Below are 22197 nucleotides of genomic sequence, written 5' to 3' on the forward strand. Positions count from 1 at the left end.
GACTGTATTGCATCGTCTGGGAGACATACATTGTATTAACAATCATACCAACCATGTAATATTGGTTTTTTGTAAATAGGTTCTTTTTGTAATTTGCTCCCGGGAGAAAAAAATCGCTAATTTTTTTAATAATATCAAACATATAGCATCTTTTCTTGCTCTTTACCTTTTGTTTAATAAATAAGCTTTACAGATAAGTCAAATTTGTTTTGCTTCTAACTCTTCCTTTGCCTGATTTTGTATTATCCTTAATTTATGGACATGAGTGTAGTTTAAGTTGTTGGAATAAATAAGATTTGAATCACATAATTTAGTAAGTTTTTATTACTGTTATTTTATTTTCTCATTTAGAACGTACTGTATAATTAAGTAAGTTTTTAACTTCTATTATTTTCTTTCTCATTTTGAATGTATTGTGTGTTTTAGGTTCTCATGTTCTTAAGTTCTTATTTCAAGTCTCAAGTGTATTTATTCGCGACTGAACTACGGAGAAGAAAATATGATATTGTTGTTTACTTCCACGCCTATCGAATTAATTTCTATCTTTTCGTTGCCCTGCGTTGGCAACACGCTTTTGAGTTTTGTCGTTCGTAGAATTCGGTCGCTAAAAGCGTAGCTGACCTGTAACTGTTGTAATTATTATTTTAAAGCTTATCTGTACTGCTGAATAATTACTAAATGTTTACGTGTGAATGTTTTGTTATTAAATGTATTCAGTTTGGTTTAAATAGAGGAGAGTGACTGAATTTATTAAGAATGTTTAAAGTCGAAACTGCGTCATCCATGTCGGCGTCATTCTAATGCGAGGAACGTAAACAAATTTCTGGAGGCACCGACGAGATCAGATCGAGAATTCGTCAGGAGTTCAAGTACAGATAAGTGCTTTTTATTTCGATTTACATCTGAATTTGATTCTTGAAGTTTTATAGCTATTTCGTATTGATTTTCATTTAGAACTTGAATACTTCGATTACTTATTATGGATCAAGCTACTGTCATTAGATTGCGTGGTAGGGCAAAAGCGGCCTTCACAAGGCTTCAGAATACTATTTCTTCCGATTTATCTAAAAATGAAGTAATTTTGCATCTGGAGCGCTTGGAAAGGATTTATTCAGATTTTGATAAATTTGATGCCCAATTACCAGAAGAACAGTCAGAAATTGAAGATTTTGAATCGAAGTATTTTAGTTTGAAACTTCAGTATTAAAATTTATTAGATGTATTAAATGCGGCTAATGTGCCAAATGTTTCAGGAAATTCTAATATTAGTAACTTTAAGTTACCTATTTGTTGAATATTCCTATTTTTTCGGGTATCTTTAATGACTGGATGAATTTTAAAGATTTGTTTGTTGCAACAGTGCATAATACTACTTTATCGAATATACAGAAATTTCAGTATTTAATCGGATCACTTGCTGATGAACCAGCTTCTATAATTAAACATATTCCGTTATCAAATAATTCTTATGAAGAAGCATGGGCAAAATTGCTCGCTAGGTACGATAAAAAGCAGCAAATCGTAAATCGTTAATTAAAACATTTATGGATCAAAATGTATTTCACAGGTTGATAATGTTAATTTACGACAATTAGCTGATACTTCCGATGAAGTTATCAGAGGTTTAAAAGCTCTTGGTGACGAAGCAACGTTTAGGGATCCATGGTTAATATTTATGTTGCTTCAAAAGGTAGATTCAGAAACTCGAAAGTTATGGGCACAGACAACAGCGGAAGATGATTTTCCTACATTGGATCATTTTTTGATTTTTAAATTTAAGATTTTCTTCTCTCGAAATTATCATAAATAAAGAAGCGGAAGCTAAAGTTGTTGATAAAAGTAGTAATGTTAGTTCTAAAACATTACATAATTCTAAATTTAGTAATACTAAATGTTCGAAATGTAACGGACTTCATGCGTTATATAAATGCGTTAAATTTAAGAATTTGGATGTTACTGCTAGACAGAACTTTGTACGAAAACGAGGATTGTGTTTTTATGTTTAAATTCACATCTAATCAAAAACTGTAATTCACAGTTAAAGTGTAATTTGTGTAATTCAAATACGCAAAATAGTTTGTTGCATGAAGATATTAAAGCTAACAACGTACAGCTTTTAACAGCGCCAAATGAAAACGAAAGCACTCGAGAGAGAATTTCGAATGAATCATGCGAGGGTCAAGGTCAGGTAGTTAGTAATATGATTCAAAATTGCAACTCGGCGATTTTGTTTACAGTTCTCGCACTCGCATTTTCATCCAGTGGCGAAACTATCGAAATTAAATTATTATTGGATTTCGGAAGTGAAAGTTCGTTTATTTCTGAACGAGCTGTTCGAAGATTAGGATTAAAAAGAATTAATCAAAGGTTACTTTTGCGTGGAATTGGCGGAGTGCCAGCTTCCAAAACTCGTGGTTCTGTTGATTTTAAAATTCAGTCAAAGTTAAATAATGAAGTAATTGATGTTAACGCATACATTTTGGATAGGTTAACTTTGCCATTGCCGGAACAAGTCATTAATGTAAAGCATATAGAATACATTAAATCTATTCCGTTAGCGGATCCGAATTTTGCTTAACCCAAAGGAATTGATTTGATTTTAGGAGCTGATTATTTTTTCTCCGTTTTGAGATGTGGCCAAATATATGGTTCGAAAAATGAGCCTGTAGCTCAAAATACAATTTTCGGTTGGGTGATTGCTGAGAAGGTCGGAAATAATATGTAAGGTCCCAAAACAGCAAATTCACACTTCATAAAGTTAGAAGATAATATAAATATTGATTACGAACTTTAGCGTTTCTGGGAAATGGAGGATATTGTCGATGTTGGAAAGAAGGAATTTCTGACACCTGAGGAACAATTTTGTGAATCACATTTTCAAAACACTCATTCTGTTAATTCAGATGGGCGATTTGTGGTAAAACTTCCATTTTATAAATCGCATTTGAAGTTGGGTGATTCAAAACCGGCAGCAATTTCTAGGTTGCGTTCTATGGAACGAAAATTCAAAGATAATCCGGAATTTGAAAAACAATATAAAGATTTCATACATGAATATGAACAGTTAGGACATATGACTGTGATTAATGATTATTTATCTAACAGATCGGATATAGAAAAGTTTTATCTTCATCATCATGCGGTCATTAAACCTTCCAGCACAACGACAAAATTAAGAGTAGTTTTTGATGCATCCTGTAAATCTGAAAATGGTATATCATTGAATTCTCTTTTAGGGGTAGGTCCGAAATTACAAAGAGATATTTTTGAGATTTTGATTAATTTTCGATTTTCTAAAATTGTTTTCACAGCCGATGTGGAGAAGATGTATCGTCAGGTGATGGTAGCCCCTGAATATCAGAATTATCAATTGATACTTTGGCGATACAATTCCAGTGATGAAATGCGTACGTACAAGTTGAAAACAGTTACTTATGGTCTTTCCTCTGCTTCAATTTTAGCAACTCGATGTCTGAAGCAGGTAGCTTTAGTGTCTATAGAGGAATCAGATGTATCTCGTATATTGCAAGAGGATATGTATATGGACGACTTATTGTCGGGTGCAAATACAGTTGATGATGCAGTATCTGTCTGCAAGAAAATATCTTCAATTTTACATGCACGCGGTTTTGATTTGAGGAAGTGGAGTTCAAATTCTGTAGAATTCTTAACTGAATTTAAGGAACATTGTTCAATGAATTCTGATTTTGAGATATCTCCTAATTCGAGACCTAAAGGATAGAAAATGCGAGCAGATTCTGCTAATATGCATCTCTTTGTTATAGGTGCGTTGATGTGCAGTGTAACTTTAAAACTATTCCATTGGAATTCAACTACTGATACCTTTAGTTTTAAAGCTACACTGCACATCAACGCACCTATAACAAAGAGATGCATATTAGCAGAATCTGCTCGCATTTTCTATCCTTTAGGTCTCTTATCTCCTTGCACTATATTGATTAAAATATTCTATCAAAAGTTATGGTTAGTTAAAGGCGACTGGGATTCAGTTGTTCCCCAGCATATCTCATATAATTGGTTTAAATTTCAAGAGACATTCAGTCAAATCAATAATTGGGAAATTCCGAGATGTATCATACTTACAATGGACAGTGTTATCCAACTACATGGATTTTCTGATGCATCTTCGCAGGCCTATGCGGCAGCCATTTACTGTCGTCAAAAATTCCATGGTACGGTTAAGGTTAATCTTTTGGTATCAAAGACTAAAGTTGCGCCTATAAAGCAAGTATCCATTCCTCAATTAGAACTCTGTGCTGCGTATTTGTTGATCAGATTAATGCGATCTCTATTGAACATTTTAAAGAAGTTTGATTTTGAAATCTTTGCGTGGACGGATTCCAAGGTAGTTCTGTCTTGGCTATCAGCTCATCCACGTAAGTGGAAAACTTTTGTGGCAAACAGAACATCTCAAATCATAGAAGTGATACCTATTAAGCATTGGAATCATGTTCCCTCTAAACAGAATCCTGCAGACATTGTTTCTCGTGGTATTAAACCTCAACTCCTACCAAATTGTACTTTGTGGTGGAATGATCCACCATGGTTGCGTCAGGAAGAGAAAAAATGGCCTAAATATGAATTAAAATCTGAAGATGATACTGAAGTAAAGGCCGAACAAAGATCTGATCCTATTTTTATTTCTCATATACGTGAATCGAATGATTTATTAGCTAATTTGTTCGAGCATTATTCTTCGCGTTGTAAAATTGTTCGTATCCTGGTTTACTGCCAAAGATTTATTACTAATTGCAAGAAGCATCATGTTACTCAGAACATTTCACGTAGTGGTATTAACTCCAGGTGCCTTATGCCGCTAACATTTCTAGAAATTCGAGTAGCAGAAAATTTCATTATTCGTTGGATTCAGAATCATTATTTCAAAGATGATTTAAAATGTATAAAAGAAGAAAAACCTTTACCCAAGAAGAGCCAACTACGTTCTTTGTATCCATTCGTAGATAAAAATGGTCTCTTACGGGTGGGAGGACGTCTTCGAAATTCATCTTTAGCATTTAACGTCAAACATCCTGTCATACTTCCTTCTCGACATAAATTTAGCGAATTACTAGTGAAAGAACTTCATATTACTTACCTTCATGCTGGTCCTTCTTTATTATCACACCTCATCAGGCAATCTTACTGGATAATTGGAGGAAAGAGACTGATACGCAGTTGTGTCAACCATTGCTTAATATGTGATCGATTTAAAGCTGCTTCAAATCCGCAATTGATGGGTGACTTACCTGAACATCGTGTTACTTTGGAACGACCTTTTTACGCATCTGGTGTGGATTACGCTGGTCCTATTACTATGAAATTTAATAAGGGTCGTGGCTCTAGAACAACGAAAGGCTATATAGCTCTGTTTGTTTGCTTGTCGACTAAAGCTGTGCATATAGAAGCAGTCAGTGACCTGACGGCAGACTCGTTTATCGCTGCACTTAGACGTTTCATTTCACGTCGCGGTGCACCACGGCACATTTACAGTGACAACGGTACCAATTTTGTGGGAGCATGCCGAAAACTACAAGAACTAAATCAGATTTGGTCTTCCTTGTATGCAACAGAAACGCTTCGCCACACTTCGGAGGAATATGGGAAGCCGGCATTCGCTCAGTGAAATTTCATCGGAGAAGAGTATTGAAAGAGACTCTTTTAACTTACGAAGAGTTATCAACGCTACTTACCCAGATCGAGGCTATTTTGAATTCACGTCCGCTTACTTACGTGAACGATACTGATATTGACTTTATTAATGTTTTAACCCCTTCTCATTTTATTACAGGTGATATGTTGACTTCCTTTCCAGAGACACATCAGTATGTTTGCACAAGGAGTTCTAGGTGGGAACTTGTACAGAATCTACGTCTGGGATTCTGCAATCGATGGAAAAGGGAATATTTGACTTCTCTTCAGCAGAGATCCAAGTGGCAGCACAACAGACCCAATCTAAAGATCGACACGGTGGTTCTTGTCATCGAAGATGGATCTCCACCTCTAGCTTGGCCTATAGGACGGATCATCGATGTCCATCCGGGGAAGGACGGCTTAGTTCGCGTAGCTACAGTCAAAACTAAAACTGGTATATTTAAAAGACCAATTAATAAACTTTCACCTTTGCCTATGTATCAGGACTAAACCTGATAGGGTGGGAGTATGTTTACTTCCACGCCTATCGAATTAATTTCTACCTTTTCGTTGCCCTACGTTGGCAACACGCTTTTGAGTTTTGTCGTTCGTAGAATTCGGTCGCTAAATGCGTAGCTGACCTGTAACTGTTGTAATTATTATTTTAAAGCTTATCTGTACTGCTGAATTATTACTAAATGTTTACGTGTGAATGTTTTGTTATTAAATGTATTCAGTTTGGTTTAAATAGACGAGAGTGACTGAATTTATTAAGTATATTTAAAGTCGAAACTGCGTCATCCATGTCGGCCTCATTCTAATACGAGGAACGTAAACAATTGTTATATGTTCAACATTCACCATTAGTACATGGTGAATGTCGACATTCACGGGTGTAAGTCAGAAATAAGAGTATTTGGAAAATACTTCGGACATACACCAAGAGACTAACTATGTGAATGTTGACATTCACCGGGGAAAGTCGACATTCTCCAGATTTCGGTGTTTCACCGTAACATATATATATATATATATATATATATATATTATTATTATTATAAGGAACAACCCTGATCCTCCTAGTAGGCACGGCTTGCTTGTGCCGTGCCGACTAATAATTCAGCAGTACAGATAAGCCTAAACATTTGAATTGTGCCGTATCAACAATTCAAATGTTTAGGTGGGGCTCGGTGTAACGAGGCGCCATTTGTTTACATTTGAAACTCTTAGTAGAGTATAGTGAATTAAGTCAGTTTGTGCACTAACTTCAGTGTCTTTTTGCCCAGTGGGACCGAAAGTTAATTTTCAAGTCTGTGCAACGAAAATTTGGTCTTCCACCCATTAGCCGAATTGCTTGTTTTGGCGTAGAAACTCTGATTTTAATTGTAAAAATTGTCTTTATGTAACTGATTTTAACCGTATTTGGTGTTTTACTTTTTTTTTCTGTATTTTACAATTTTTAATGAAGATGTCTTGAGTTTTTATGCATTTTTGCCTTGCCGTGAAGTGAGAGCTGAATTGATTGAATGAGAAATATATATGTAATAAAATTCGAAGAGATAAGTTTAAACGAAGTGCAGCAAAATATGTGTATAATTTAATAGGCCGTACAAGGCATATGATATCCACATGAAGTTTTTTTCCCCGACTATTGCATTACTAACTGAAGTTATTTAAGCAGCAGAAGTAAAAGTGAGGAAGAATTAAAAAAGATTCCATGGTCATTTTTGTGTCCTTGAATCACATTTAAATGTACGTGATTTTCATGTAAATAATTTTAACATGCAAAAAGGTCAAAAAGTTAAAAGAAGTTTATAAAACTAAATTAAAGCCAAACAGACAAAGGGGGGGGGTTTCTCTTTGAAAGTGCCGATTTGAGTAATTTTCAAAGCAACCACTTGATCGAGTGGTTAAATTATACAGAAATCTGCTTCCTTTCTTTTTAATATCATTGTGATTATTTCTACACTACTCTTTGTTCAGGGATTGTTTTATATATTCTTTTAATTTTCAAAACGAGTGTTAGTTTGAAAGGGTTAATTCAACTTCAATGAATATGACGACCAGCTTTGTTAAAAATTTAGCGTACCTGTTAAGTCTTTGTTCCGATCAAGAAATCTGGTTATTGTTCCGTTCAAAAATCTTTGTTCTGAGATGCTGCAGCTGCCTCCAGACAGATGGATATTTTTCTAGCTGATGTATCGCAAACCATCTTCAATCCTTCTTAAATTCTCCTTACTCATGTGTTGCTGTATCTGTGTTTAAGAAAAACAAGATTTGAAAAATTGGAAATATCTTTTTACATCCAAAAAAAAAAAAAAAAAAAAAAAAAAAAACAATTTACCAACTGACCAAGATTTTAGAATTTGACCAAGATTTTAAGAAGTTAGATTTTAGAATTTCGAAGAAATGAATAATAAGTTTTTGTTCGCCAGTTAGTTTTTAATTATTCATTTCATTCTTTAATTCGAAATAGATTTTGCTAACAAATGATAAGTACTTACATTCTGATTATTAGGAAAAAATAAAATTTGTGTATTTTTATAGAAGGCTTTAGGGTATTTTCTCCCTCCTTTCTTCATGCCTTCGTGGTGTAACGGTAGCACACTCGGCGCATATTCGAGAGGTCCAGTGAGAGGGCATTGCTCATTTTTCGTGTCTCCAGTTTCAAAATAACCTAATGTCTCTACAAGGCAAGTAACGAAATTCAGTAGAAAAATTATCATAAATAAACACGAAAGTTATTACTGCAAATATCTATTGTATGAAATGAAGTTTTATACTTATTTTCTAGCATTTTCATTGTGATTACTGTATAGCCGTATTACTAATGCATAAAATGGAATGAAGAGAAATACTACGTTCTCTGTAAAGCATTAGAATTTATACTGAAAGTATACGCATTAATGATGAAACTTCTATAAAGCTGGACTGAGCTGCAATAAATTGTAATCAACAATACATTTCGTAATTTTGCCAAATTTATATCGAATTCCTGCATTTGCGAATAATTCACTTTTCATGAATCCGCCCCACTTAAAATAAAAGAGTTTATACTTCCGCTTTTACATTATAAGGTATTTCTCCCTTCTTAGCAAGTCTGCGTGGTGTAGTGGTCAGCACGCTCGGCGCGTATTCGAGAGGTCCGTGGCTGGAGTCCCGGCGCGGGCGTTGCTCATTTTCCTCTCTCCTCTCAAAAAATGTCTAATGTCTCTGCAACGTAAAAGCCTGAGATAGCCTAAAGCTTTTCTTCTTTAAAATAATTTAAACATTAATCATCTTAAAACCTTCTTAATTTAACTGACATTATAGGATTTGTTTAGTTCTGTGCTAATAATCTGTTGATTATCCATCCATAAAATATTATTAATTTAAATTACTATTTAAATTGTAGAATCCCACATTTTTAGGTAGCATACACTAAGTCAAGACTCTGTATTAGACACAAGCGACTTATCACTATGCCCAGATAAACAATAGAACGTAAGAAGACTATAAAAGACCGGGTTTTTTTTTTTTTTCTTTCTTTTTTTTTTTTTTTTTTCAGAACTCAAATAACCGAACCGAAGGCACCGCTTGGGCTTACAAAAGCAGCCAGCATTTATGGCATGACTCAAAAGTAAGGAATTTCAAATTTAAGCTAAGCTAAATGATAAATTAACTAAAAGATACGCAGAAATAATTAACGCGCAAGTTGACTTCAAATCTACACCGGCGGGACAAGCACTATTGACCAGAATAAAAGCAACGTCGAAGATAGAATGCTACCATAGAATTGCAACTAATAACACGGCCTTCAGCAGGCGGATCACTCTCTGTCTAAGCAGTCTGAAACCTTCCCTTAAATACTATCTCTATCTCTCTCATTAAATACACGCAAATTAAATTTAACACTTCGGCAGGAAAACGGAAAGGGAGAAGTGACAGTAAAGATGCGTAAAATAAAATAACTGATTGATTAAAACAAATAAATGCTTTACAAAACAATTAAAATTCTTACAAATACTTATCATATAAATAGGTTTTTGATTAATATGTAATGTTTTATAATATCACATTCTGTATAACGTTTTTTTTCCAGCCCAAAGGGCTATTAATTTGGTTTTGCCATTTTGCGTCGAAAACTTTAAATGCCAGTGCCTTTTTAAAATTGTTGCAACCAAATATTATCGCTCAATGTTATATTTATAGAAGTTCAATGTATGTCTGTTTCTCGCATTGTGATAAAACAACGAATAAATATCTAGAGCCGTGAAGTTTCGAATAACGTTATACGAACATTAAATTTTTTTTTTTTTTTTTTTTTTTTTTTTTTTTGTGTGTGTGTGTGTGGAAGCAGGCAAGATGAAAAATTAGCAACATCTTCTCCGGGAATCGATTCACGGACCTCTGGAATACGCCCCCAGCGTGCAGACCACCACACCACGAAGGCATGCTAAGAAGGGGGGAGAAATACCTTATAACGTAATCTTTCTAAGCATTTGGAAGCCCTAATTTAGAATTTGAAATTTGTTTCATTATCAATTTCATATTTTGTAACACTTCAACGAATTTTTTATTAACAAACTCAACGAGCGATGACGAAACTGTACAAGCGATGGCAACAAACAGAGGGAGCAATGGCAAAACTGTACGGGAAAAAAAAAATTCTCCAGCGCGCGAGACAGTGTATCAAAAATTCTAAAGAAATGCTCATTTAAAATTTATTTTGCGTTATTGCTGTCGAATTGAATTTTATGGTTGAAGTGCAAAAAACCTTTAATAAATAAAGATAACGCACAAAAGGTTAAAAAAACGTCCATTTGGGCCTACAGTTCGTTAGTACCTCAGTAATACAATATTTAGACCCAGAAGATTATCAGGATTCAGTCTTTTCACCAACAGAAAGTTCTAAATTTTACGAACAAATTAACTATACCCGTCCTTCTGAAGTTTAAAAGAATGGTGAATTGGAGCATAAAGACATTTTCTGCAGAATTCTTGGTAAGAGAAGTGGTGCTTATTTTGGCTTAAAAGCTGAGTTATTTTTGATTTTCCTCTACGTCTGGTTTTTTCAGATGCTTTATTCCAGATATATGGATGAAGTATCAGATATTTTGAGCAGCCAACTGTAAAAATTTTCAAATTGCCTCATCTAACAGCCCACACATGGATAAATGCATTTGGTTTGGGATTTTTTAAACAAGAAATCTGAAAAGCTGACAGAACGCCTTTCTAAGTTCTTTATATTCCAGGTGCGTAGGAAAAAGTTTATGCATTGGTTTCCTTTTGATATTCCCATTTAGATTACTATTTTATAACTGCATTCCTGAACCAATAATAAGAATAGGTAGAAGAGAAATACATAATCTATAAAAATACGACAAAATTTAGAAAATCTGTGAGAGAAGTTTCCCAAGTATATTCATTGCATGTTTGACATTTCATGAAAGCTCGTTGCCAATCTAGTTTAACGTTTTATGTTTGATGCAAGTATGCATGTTATTGGCAATGTATGAAAGCAGGCACTGCAATAGAATGCTGCCTAGGTAATAGAATTGGACGTCAAAGTATGAAACGATTAATATTTCGTACATTTCCTAAGCATTCTATGTAATGTGGAAAGGCAAACCTGTAAAGTTTAAAATACTCTGGCCTAGTGAGGTTTCTAATGCAATGTGTCTAGGCGTTCGACGCTCGCCTGAGACGGAAAATTCGTCATCTGCATTTCAGTCTTGTGTGTCGAAAGACACTACTTTGCATTCGTTCAGAAAAGATCCTATTGCTGTGCTGGATGAAAATGGAAGAGCAAGATGTAGTGTTCAAAAAGGAATTACGGTATGCTGACGTGTAAAACGAAGATTCTTAGATGAATTGTCTAGAAGGCGAGCCTTGACTGCAAAAAACAGTATTTTCCTAACCGAAAGTACATCTAGAAGTTAGTGAGGAAAAGACTAACACTAAGAAGGAATGAGACTATCGGCTGCTGAATAGCTATGATGTGATTGAACGGAGAAAAAGTATAAACTGATATGTCCTGCTGCCTTATCGCTATCGAGTTCTAAATCACCTCTTTTCAAAAAATATATTAAAAAGAAGCCTTAATATTTTGCCTAAATAGCATTTGTAATTTTATATAATGTCTTAGCATTACATAAAAAACCTAGACAAAGTATACATAATATTAAAATAATTCGGGTATTTCATACTTTATTGAAAAATGCCAGTCATTCAAGATATTGCTCAGATATTCTATAGATCCGTTCATATATTGCCGAAACATATGTAGTACATGTGGTTCTTTAAATGCGCTTAGAACATTAAGGCAATGAGCATATAGATAGGTAAATAATCCTAATGCAATAAAAATGGCAGAGATATTTTTGGAAAATAATCAGGAAAACATATCTCTTTCATGAACTATTTGGGAACATCATGCGTTGTGAGGAAAGCAAAGGCTTAGACAATTGAGCCATTGACAATTGGACAATTAGACAATTGGCTATTTGAGTTATGATAATTTTATGATAACTTTTTTAGGTTATTTGAGTTATGAATACATACGCATTGTGTAATTCTTTTTTTCTTTCTTTCAACAATAAATATAATTTTACAACAATTAATCTCTATTAATACAGCATTTACGCTGTATTATATACTTCACATGTACATCATTTTAAAGCGCCTAAGAAGACTAAAATGCTTTCTATAAAGCATTATAAAGTCCCGTATTCTTTGGTAGCATCAAATGTATGAAAGATTCAAGACTTTTATCACTGTGTTTTGTAAAGCACCAAAGTGACTAAAAAAGAGTCTAAAGTATCCTTTTATTTAACTAAAATTAAAGTTAATAAAAGTACTATTCAGAAGGTTACAGAAACCAGCAATTATAATTTAAATCAAGGATAATGAATTTGACTTAACTAATTAATGGCAAGTTAACCTAACCACTACACAAGTAGAGTAACGCGCAAGTTGGCTCTGACTTAAAGTCCGCGTAAAAGGCCTAATGGCTAGAATAAAGCAGCGCCGCGGAAACAGCTCTCAAGAGAGTGAAAATAACAAGCCTTGAGCAGGCGGAACACGTTCTAATTCTACCCTCTAAAACCTTCCTTTAAGTATTATGTCCTTGTTACCTCATCTGAATACAAGCGAGCAAGAAATTTATATTCTGACGGGAAAATGGAAAATGAGAAGGAAGGAAAGCAAATTAACATAAATTCACTAGTTAGTAAAACCAGCAAGTCTCTACAGTATATAAGCGTTATTCTATATGGATTTTTGAATGTTGCAATATATGAATGAAGAAGGGGCACGAAGGGGAAAGGTAAGAACGCATAAAATGAGGGGCAATAACATTACGTCAGATCGAGATCGAAAGATTTTCTTCGCGGATAGATTGTTTCTGTTTTTATTCTTAAAGATTGTTTAAGACTGTATTTGTCAATATTCGGGTATGTGGAACCATTGCCTCGCTGTGATCCTGATCCAAATGATTGGCAGGATAAAATCGATTTTTTTATTGATGTTAATGAATATGTTTAATATAAATGGGAAAAAACCCCACTATCTATATTATTTTCTATCTATGTACGTGCAATTATCGCGGGAAAAAGAGATTTTCAAAAAACAGGTACAATTCTATTACATATATGCAGATTACTTGTCCTCAACGAATTTTACCATTTCTATTTTTAATAGCAATAACGTATTCTTTTCTTCTCTGATTTTTGGACGGTATTTCTGCTCAAAGTCATTTCTAAATTACATCATTGTTCATTATTTTCAGCTGAAGGGACTTTGAAAGGTTCTAAAATTGTTCAACCAGAAGTTGTGAATAATTAAAAAATGTATTTATACGGTTCCACACACATTAAATGTTAATTCCTAGAACAGCAAATCCAGGTCGACAAATGATCGCCCATCTTACTTCATAAGTACAGTAAATACATATTCAGATGAAAGTTTAAAATAAACCTTTTTATAAACACATCAGCCAGATGGTTACAGAAAATTGATAACAGTAACAGAAATATATATACATATATCTAAAATTTCAAAACAAATGCTCAAGTCAAATTAAAATAGTATATTAAAAACAAAGTAACGCGCGCTAAAGCAAGATTTCCTCAGGCCTAAATACTTTTACGAAACAATGACAGCTAGCAAAACTAAAATCAAATAAAAAATTAAAAAAAAAAATCTGAAAGGTTTCAGATTTTAAATAACGTCCAAAGAGGCGTTTTATTAACGTTTTGTGTGTTACATTTATTTATTTATTATCATGCTCTTTGCACTTAAACCATAAAATTCAGTTCAAATGTAATGTCGCAAAATAATTTTAAAATGAGCATATCTTTAGAATTTCCGATACGCAGTTCCGCGCCCTAGAAATAAAAAAGTTCCCCCCCCCGTAGAGTGTTGTCATTGCTCGCTTTTAAATCATCGAGTTTGTTAATCAAAAATTCGTTAAAGTTTTACAAAATATGAAATCGATCATAAAACAAATTCCAAATTTCAAATTTGGGCTTTCAGATGCCCATATTCGCAGTAGGATTACGTCATTCAAAATTCGATGGCTCTATGTACCGCTGTTTTATTACAATGCGAGAAACATACATACATTTATGCAGATTCTTCATTATTTAATTTCTTCAAGTATAATACAGGGCGATAGTACTTGGTGGCAACGATTTGAAAAGTGATGCAGCCTTTTAAAGTTTTCAGCGCAAAATCGCAAAACGAAGCGAAACAGTCCTTCAGGGACAAAACGAAATAGTCCTTCAGGGACAAAGCTCCTTTGGACTAATAAGCAATTCAGATCAGTCGCAATAAATTGTTTCAGAATAAAGGACCAGCGATAGCTGCCTAAAGGCTGGCTCTCGAGCTCAAGAGCGATGCGCTTAAATTTGCATCCTGGTGGAATTTGACGAAAGTAGAAATGAAAATAAAAGTAAAACAGTAAAATGAATGATTAATTAACATAAAAACCCGTGCATTGTCATATAAAAACGAATATTAAGGTTTTTTCCCTCGCTGCATCCCTTCAGAAATTTCTATTTAAAAGTTTCCTTCTGAAGGGTAGGAAAACATTTGATTACTTCAGATAGAAATGATTTCTTTTTTAATTATTCTTTCCACTGATATCGCAAGTTATTTATAGAACAATGATGAGAAAAATAAAATATTTTCCGCATTTAGAATTTATGTTTCAATAAGACATAATTTAGAATAATCGTATCTTCATGGAAAAAGAATTTTTCTTTCGTCGGGTTGAGGTGGAGAAATACTTGAAGCTGACTCAACTTTATTGTTTAAGAGGAAATTTCTCCTGTTTCGGGTGAAAATGAAGCGTTGTACTTTCATTTATTCTGAGATCATAAAGAAAAAATTGTGATTTCGAGGTTCATAAAATATTTTCATAACCGTCGTCATATTCCATTAAATTGCCCATTAACAACGCTTGCCAAATCTGTGTACATAACAGTAATTTGAAGAAGAAAGGTACTACTTAACGATAAGAAAAAAGACAAACTGGAGAATTTCAAGGGAAAGGCAAAATATTTCTATTTTGGATTTGAATTTCATGTAACTACGATACTGAATATGGCGAAAATAAAACATTTGAAATTGAGCGCTTTTGAAAGAAGAAGAATGTAAGAAAAATGTTGAACTCTAGAAAAAAGGCTAATATATTTGTTGATCTCTACGGAAGATGGATATTAAAATAGATAAAAAAAAAGCATGCGACAAAAAACACATTCATAAACCATTAACTAGCTAATTTTCTGTCATTATTTAGTGCGCAAGAGAAAGCGGAAAAAAAAAAAGAATATACAATGAACCCTCTCCAAGAAGACCATAAACAAACCTTACAATTTTTATCTTCTGTGAAGATGGTCGCCTAAAAAAGTGACATTCGATATCAGCGTTTCATTTTCTCAGAAAATCGGCCACTTTCAAAGGCTGTCACTACAACACAAAGTGCATTCTATACAGCCTTCTGTTTTCCTTAATTTTACAATTCCGTGGATGTGGTAGGGTTAGCAGACGTTTAGGATCTGTAATTAAGTCCAGGGCTGGCACGTTGTTTTAGAGCATGTGAAGCATGCATCCTTTGTCTATAAATTAAAAATAATGAAAAGGAAATACTGCTTTTTTAAATTTAATTATACAGTAAAATCCTTATCAATTACTTATAATTTACGATAACACAATGCAAAATATACAGCTTTGCATTGTGTTATCGATTTACTTTAAAGTCAGAAATTTAAAGCAAAACGTGCTGCACGCAGTCGTGTCTATCCCCCCTCCTGTCCCTAATAAGAGTACCGCATGCTGTCTCAGTTGACGAAATATTATTTTACAAGGACAAAGGGGACTCTTTTCCCTTCTTTTCAGTCACATCCTGATAGAACCTTTCCCCAGTTACATGCGATCCCGTTACAGCAGGGAGTTGAAAGAGAATGTTCATTGTTTACCTTTTAATTTAACACATTTCATTAAGACAAAGGTGGTTTTTCCTCCTCAAGGTTTACACTGGGTTATAAATTTAGTTAAGTTTGGTTTATTCTTATTTCCAGACTTCATTCAAATTTTCATGTGACAATGCTTCTGCAGTATCTTTTGTAGAAATTTGAAGTATAGCTGAAAATAAAATAGAGGGGCATTTGAAGGATCTAATCCAACATGTATTTATTTATCTTTTGAACTTTTTCTAAAAAAAAAAAAAAAAAAAAAAAAAAAAAAATTCTTAAAAATGATAAGCTTTATAAAAGGTGTGTAAAACACGAAACGTTATCACATTAAATAATGACCGAAAATTAGCTAGTTAATGGCTTATGACAGTGTTTCTCATACTTTTTCAAGTGGAGACCATTTTTATAAATTAAAATGATCTGTGTATCATCTTACTCTTGTCCCCTTCAAAAGCTAAATTTTAAGCATATGTTACTAACACTACATTTATATTTTTAAAATGCCTGTGATTGAAATTAATTTAATTTTAAACTGTACTAATTTAATAAAATTAAATTTACATTTTTAATAGTTCAAGGCTATTAAGAGTTTAAATAATCTTTATATTGCTAACTAAAAATTAAATAAATGTTGGTTATTAATGAGATGGATGAACTTGTGAATGCTTGCATAGCTGTTCCGTGTCTGGATGTACGTTGGTAAGAAGCACCACAGTCCTAGCGCTTTAAATCCTTATCTTTTTTTTCTTCCAGACTAGAGTTCTAATTCCGTAGGTAGGATAACTGGTAATAAATTCATAAAATCTCGGTCTTTCGAGAAAAGTAATAGGCTTGGTTTATTCGATTACGGCAAGGTACGCGAGGGCTGTTTACCTGAGAGGAGGGATACCTTCGCGGAGGACTTTCGAAGAAGACTGACCCGTATCCACGTTACACATGGGGTGTAAGTCACGAAATCGACTCTTCCAGCCCAATCCCTTGGAATCGAACCCATGTCAAACTACCTAGTGTCCAGCAACTTCTGGTGGGCCTGAAACAATGATAGAGAGTTGCCTCGTGTAATTTCCAAACTATGACATTTTCGGCTATAGTGTAGACATTAGGTATTTTTGGAAGCAGGCAAGATGTAAAGTTAGCAACGCCTTCTCCGGGAATCGAGCCGCGGACCTCTGGAACATGCGCCCAGCGTGCAGACCACTACACCACGAAGACACGCGAAGAAGGCGGAAGAAATACCTTATAACAGTATGTCAAAAGCAGTTGATTAGACTTTTAATTTGTGTATATTTTAGAAATCTAGGAGCATCAAAAGGGCATTTTTCGAGTACTACAAGAGGTCTTTGGACCACAGACTGAAAAACGCTGGTTTCTGACACTAAAGAACTGTTTTCTTTCGGCCTGGTTGACTGTTTTATACTGAAAGAACATTTTCGTGGATTAGGGATAGATTTAGTAATTTCATCATGTTAATTACTGTCTATTTTAAGACAAGAAAACTTTTTCTGTAATCAGGGCTTAAATGCAGTCGCAATTAAAAAAGAAAACTCTATTATTAATGCAACATGTGATTTAGTAGTAATTAAACCGATATTGCTGCAATATACTGAAAGTTTGTCTTGCAATACTTGGGAAGAGTAAATTCTCGGGGGGAAAATGAGCTGATAAAAAAGAAACTCTCTCTTGTGAAAAACTCAACTACATCAAGAAGAAGTTGTATCCATCTGATCAAAAAAGGCTTTAATTCTGTTGGGAGAAAAATAAAGGTGCAGTTTTATATCGTTTTAATAATTGGTAGAATTCGCTTACTATATCATAGTAATTTTAAATATAAACAATTTATTATACTTATTTTCAGTTACGCCTAAGCTTAAATGTCAGAAATGTAAATTTAAAGTAAAGAATTTGGTGTTAATTTACAATAATAAACAATTCATTATTTTTTTAAAGAGAAAATAGAAATTACGCGTAGCATGGAGAATACCATGGACCTTATAAGAAATAGACTAACCCAATTGCGTTTTCTCCCTTGTCTGGCGCGTTCCCGGCTGTCACCTTTGATCACATCCGGAGGAGTAGAGACGACTTCCAGAAATTAGCAACGGTTGGCTATTGCAGCGCGTACAATTGTCACGAAAAAGCTGGTGGTAGTGCCTCGTTTCACAAGTAAGAATTTTTAAATATTTTTATTTTTGATACTGAGATTGCTTTTTAAATACATAGCATGTTTTTAAAGCATAATTAACGTTCTAAATAATTATAAAGCTTTTGCATGCTTTCAGGCTTGTATATATTTTTAGCTTTTCCTAAGATGTAAGCGAATTTGTAACTTCTTCTTTTAGAAAATAATATTTTAAATCTGAACTAACAGAAAAATTCAACCAAGTAATTTTCTCTTACAATTACTAAAACTATAACTAATACTAAACTATAACTAAATACTAAAATGCGTAAAAATGAATTTTTGAAAGTTTTTCTTTAAAATTTATAATCTTTTGCTGCTTTTTTAAATTATAGGTAAATTTTAATTATAACTTATCAAAAATAAGAATATTTAAGAACGAAAAGTATACATCTTATATAGCTGGTTTTGTTGTTAAAAGCTTAGCTTATAAAGTAAAATGTAATATCTGTTTCTCAGCTTTAGTTTCAACAGAACCATATGATGGTTTGCTAGGTTTCAAATATTATAAATCTGGATGTAAAGGTTTGACTTCTCCTTTTAATGACGTCCGAATGATTAGCAAAAATGCAGAAATAATTTTTAGGCAGACTGAAAAGGAGTTTAAATTAAATAAAAAAAATATTATAAATAAATTTCATGACTCTAAAAGTCTTAAAAAGCGTCGGAACACATATATTTCCTTCTCTTCAAGACCATATTTATGATGATGAGCCAGATAAAAACCACCTGATTAATTAAAGCAATGATATTTCAATATTTAAAAATCAGAATGCATCATGCAGTTGCATGTTACAATGAATATAAACAGAGAGAAAATATTCGAAGCAGATTTACTAAATTAATTTTATTTAAGCATCAATAAACCATATTATCTGTTTCTCTTCCTCTCTCTCTCTCTCTATATATATATAGGTGTGTGTATTTACATTAATAGATAAATAAATATAATCTTATTTTCACAAATATTTGAAATAAAAAGTGAAGTAAGCGAATTTTTCAATGCAGCAAATATCCTAAATTGTTTACTTTCATACATATGTATTTATGGATGTATAGTCATTCTGCTTAAAGTATTTACAGGTATATAAAATTACAAGGTTACTTTAGGCGCATTAATAAAAATTTAAGATTGGACATATAATATCTTGTATTTTATAGCAATTATTTTTTTTAATTTATTTCTAATTCCGCATAAGATTTTTTTATTTACTGCGAATTTTTTTTTAAATTTTTCATTACACTCAGAAAAGTTTATGCTGCGAATTTTATGAGTTATTAATATTGTCATAAATGATGATCTTTTAATACCATAATAATTTTAAAAACAGAAAAAATAAATAAAACAATCCTTGGTTTCTATAAACATTTGAAATGATAAATATTTGCTACTACTGCCTGAAAATGTTCATAAAATTTTTAAAAAATTACCAAATCTTGTTTAATTTTACCTTATTTGTTTCATAGCACCATGTCAATTTATATTAATCAATCTTACTTAATATAAATTAAATTAAGAATATAATTGTAAATATAAATTAAGAAGAATATGCCTATATTTTGCGATAAAGACTATAATCAATTAGTAACAGGGCATGGACGCTTTCCTATGTACTTACAGAGATTCCACCTCCAGGGGGTAAATTTATGTCTTAAATGTGATACTGCCGGTGACTGCATTCATTTTATTGAAAGTTGTACACTCACGGGGGGGGGTAAGAGCCTTACATGGAATCGGAAATGTAAGAGAAATGATTCAAAATTATAAAAAAGGAGTAAAATTTGCACAAGACATTATGAAAGTCATCAATTCTCATAAACATGTGATCGGTATCTCTGATTGATCGAGCTAATATACTGAAAGCGTTCAATTTATTGAAACTACCATTAAAGGGAGAGAAAGACTTTGTATGCAAAAGTGCAGGGACAGCTTAAATGTTTTTGTGTTTTTATGTGCCGTGTTATTCTTTTTAGTTTACTAAACCTTTTTTTTTTTTTTTTTTTTGTTAAGCTGCTAAATTGATTTTCTCGCCGGCTCGTGTCGTTTGTTATTGGAAGGGTTGCGCCTACTTTTCTTCATGAGGTTCAACAAACCAGCTGCGCTCGTATAAAACAAAACCTTGTAATTTCTAACGGTGGCTTTTAAATGTGCTACTAAAGAAGTTGCATTTATTTAACATTCTGCTGTGCATGAAATTAATTTCAAGATACTTGACTATGCATGTGACTTAATTATGAGGTTATTCAAAGGGAAGTTTTCAGTTGCACTAACTAAAAGATGAAGCAATAATTATATATGTGATTTCTCCGTTAACTTTCATTAAAATGTTAAATCTTTGAAAACTATCACTTTCGTGACTTTAATCATAGAAAGGTTAAGTTGCACAGGCATAATAGCAATCCCCAAAGTGATTAGGTTCTTTGCTTTAGATTGTGGGATTTAGGCGAAACTATTATCTTTTGTGATAGGAGAAATTTGAGACGTTTTCTGTGACTATCGTTTCAAAAATGTCAAGAAATGTCAACGTATTATTTTGATAAAAAGATGATATGCTACTCTATCGATACCGCCAACAGGAATTTTTAAGAAACATGTAAATAGAAGAGACCAGAAGAATGCATTCAGAAATAATTTGTCAATAATTTGTCATCTAATTTTAGCATTGGCTGCTCAGTCAGATAAAATATCCGTGAATATTTGAAGTGATGTTAAAATATGCAAATATTTTTATGTACGCAGTAGTAACCAGACAACTAAAAGAATTCTATGAATTTGTAGATGTTGAATATAAAATAATTTTATTTCACAGCAGTTTAAGAGTTTTCAGCTTACTTCCGACAATACAAAGAATTTTAGCTATACTTGAGGGTCTAGAACCATATTTTGTTTTTAAACGAATGTCCGGACAATTTTACTACACTTTTTTAAAGGTTGTATAAATGAAATAAACCTTCTGTTTTTACATGAAATGTTGTAGTTCTTGCTGGAGATGGAACGAATTTTTAGTCGTGGCCAAGAAAAACTGCTGCATAAATATGGCTGGAGGAAAAAGCACACCTGGCCTTTATCGTTAAAACATCATTTTTATTTTGAACAGGAACAATTATTCACAAATACATTTCAGCTTAAACAGGAACAACACTAGGAATGCTAAACGCAACACACCCCACAATTTCTATATACGCGGTTTATGTTTTAGACAACAGGAAAAAAAGCTTACTGAAGAGACATAACTTTGCTAGGTAGAGCAAGCAGGCGAAAGAGTGATGTGTAATAACTGCAGTTGTATTTATAAGTTCGGGAAAGTCTTTGTTTTAATTCTGATCAACGACTGGGCAAAAGGCTTCACACTGCGGTTACTGGAGGGGAAGTGAAAAGTAACACTGGGAAAAATGGAGCCTTGAAGAGGGGACGTGTATAGTTAAAATTAAGAATTTAAAGGGCCATTCCAATTAAGTTTAACTTGGTAGTAAATTTTTGTTCATATTTTGATATGTTTTATATATATATATTTGGACCGCAAAGAAGCTGTCGTGAAGTGTGAGGGTTTGAGCCTTGTAGACGAGCTTTACTTTTTAATATTTTAATTTTACTTAAACTTTTGTTTCTAAATTTTCGTAGTTTGCAAATACTTGATATCCACACAGAATATGCGATTACTACACAAATTGTGTAATCTAAATTTTTAAAAAAATATTTCAAACCTTCTTCTGTGTTGGTGATATTTTACTTAGCAGTTAAGACGATATGATCTTTACGGTTTCAAGAATTAAATTTCAGCGTTTTTTTAACTCGTATATCGTGAATCTTATCATCGATATTATCTCTGAAAATGACCAGCATTCTAAGAATTTAAATAATCATCCAATACTGAAAAAATCCCCTCTCGACGAGGACCATCTTTCCAG

General features: G+C 33.0%; 1 protein-coding gene across 3 annotated transcripts in view; it reads right to left on the reverse strand.

Annotated features, from left to right (window-relative positions):
* The window catches only part of LOC118191705 (uncharacterized), a 199305-nt gene that overhangs the window by 62262 nt on the left and 114846 nt on the right, over positions 1 to 22197 (reverse strand). For all 3 annotated transcript variants that reach the window (XM_085826360.1, XM_085826359.1, XM_085826362.1), the window contains exon 2: positions 7742 to 7907. The gene's annotated coding sequence lies outside the window, so the exon portion shown is untranslated. The remainder of the gene's footprint in view (positions 1 to 7741; positions 7908 to 22197) is intronic.

The sequence above is a fragment of the Stegodyphus dumicola genome, chromosome 1 (assembly GCF_044657685.1).
Source record: "Stegodyphus dumicola isolate Sdum_Otavi_A_Nest chromosome 1, ASM4465768v1".
In the NCBI taxonomy this organism is placed as follows: Eukaryota; Metazoa; Arthropoda; class Arachnida; order Araneae; family Eresidae; genus Stegodyphus; species Stegodyphus dumicola.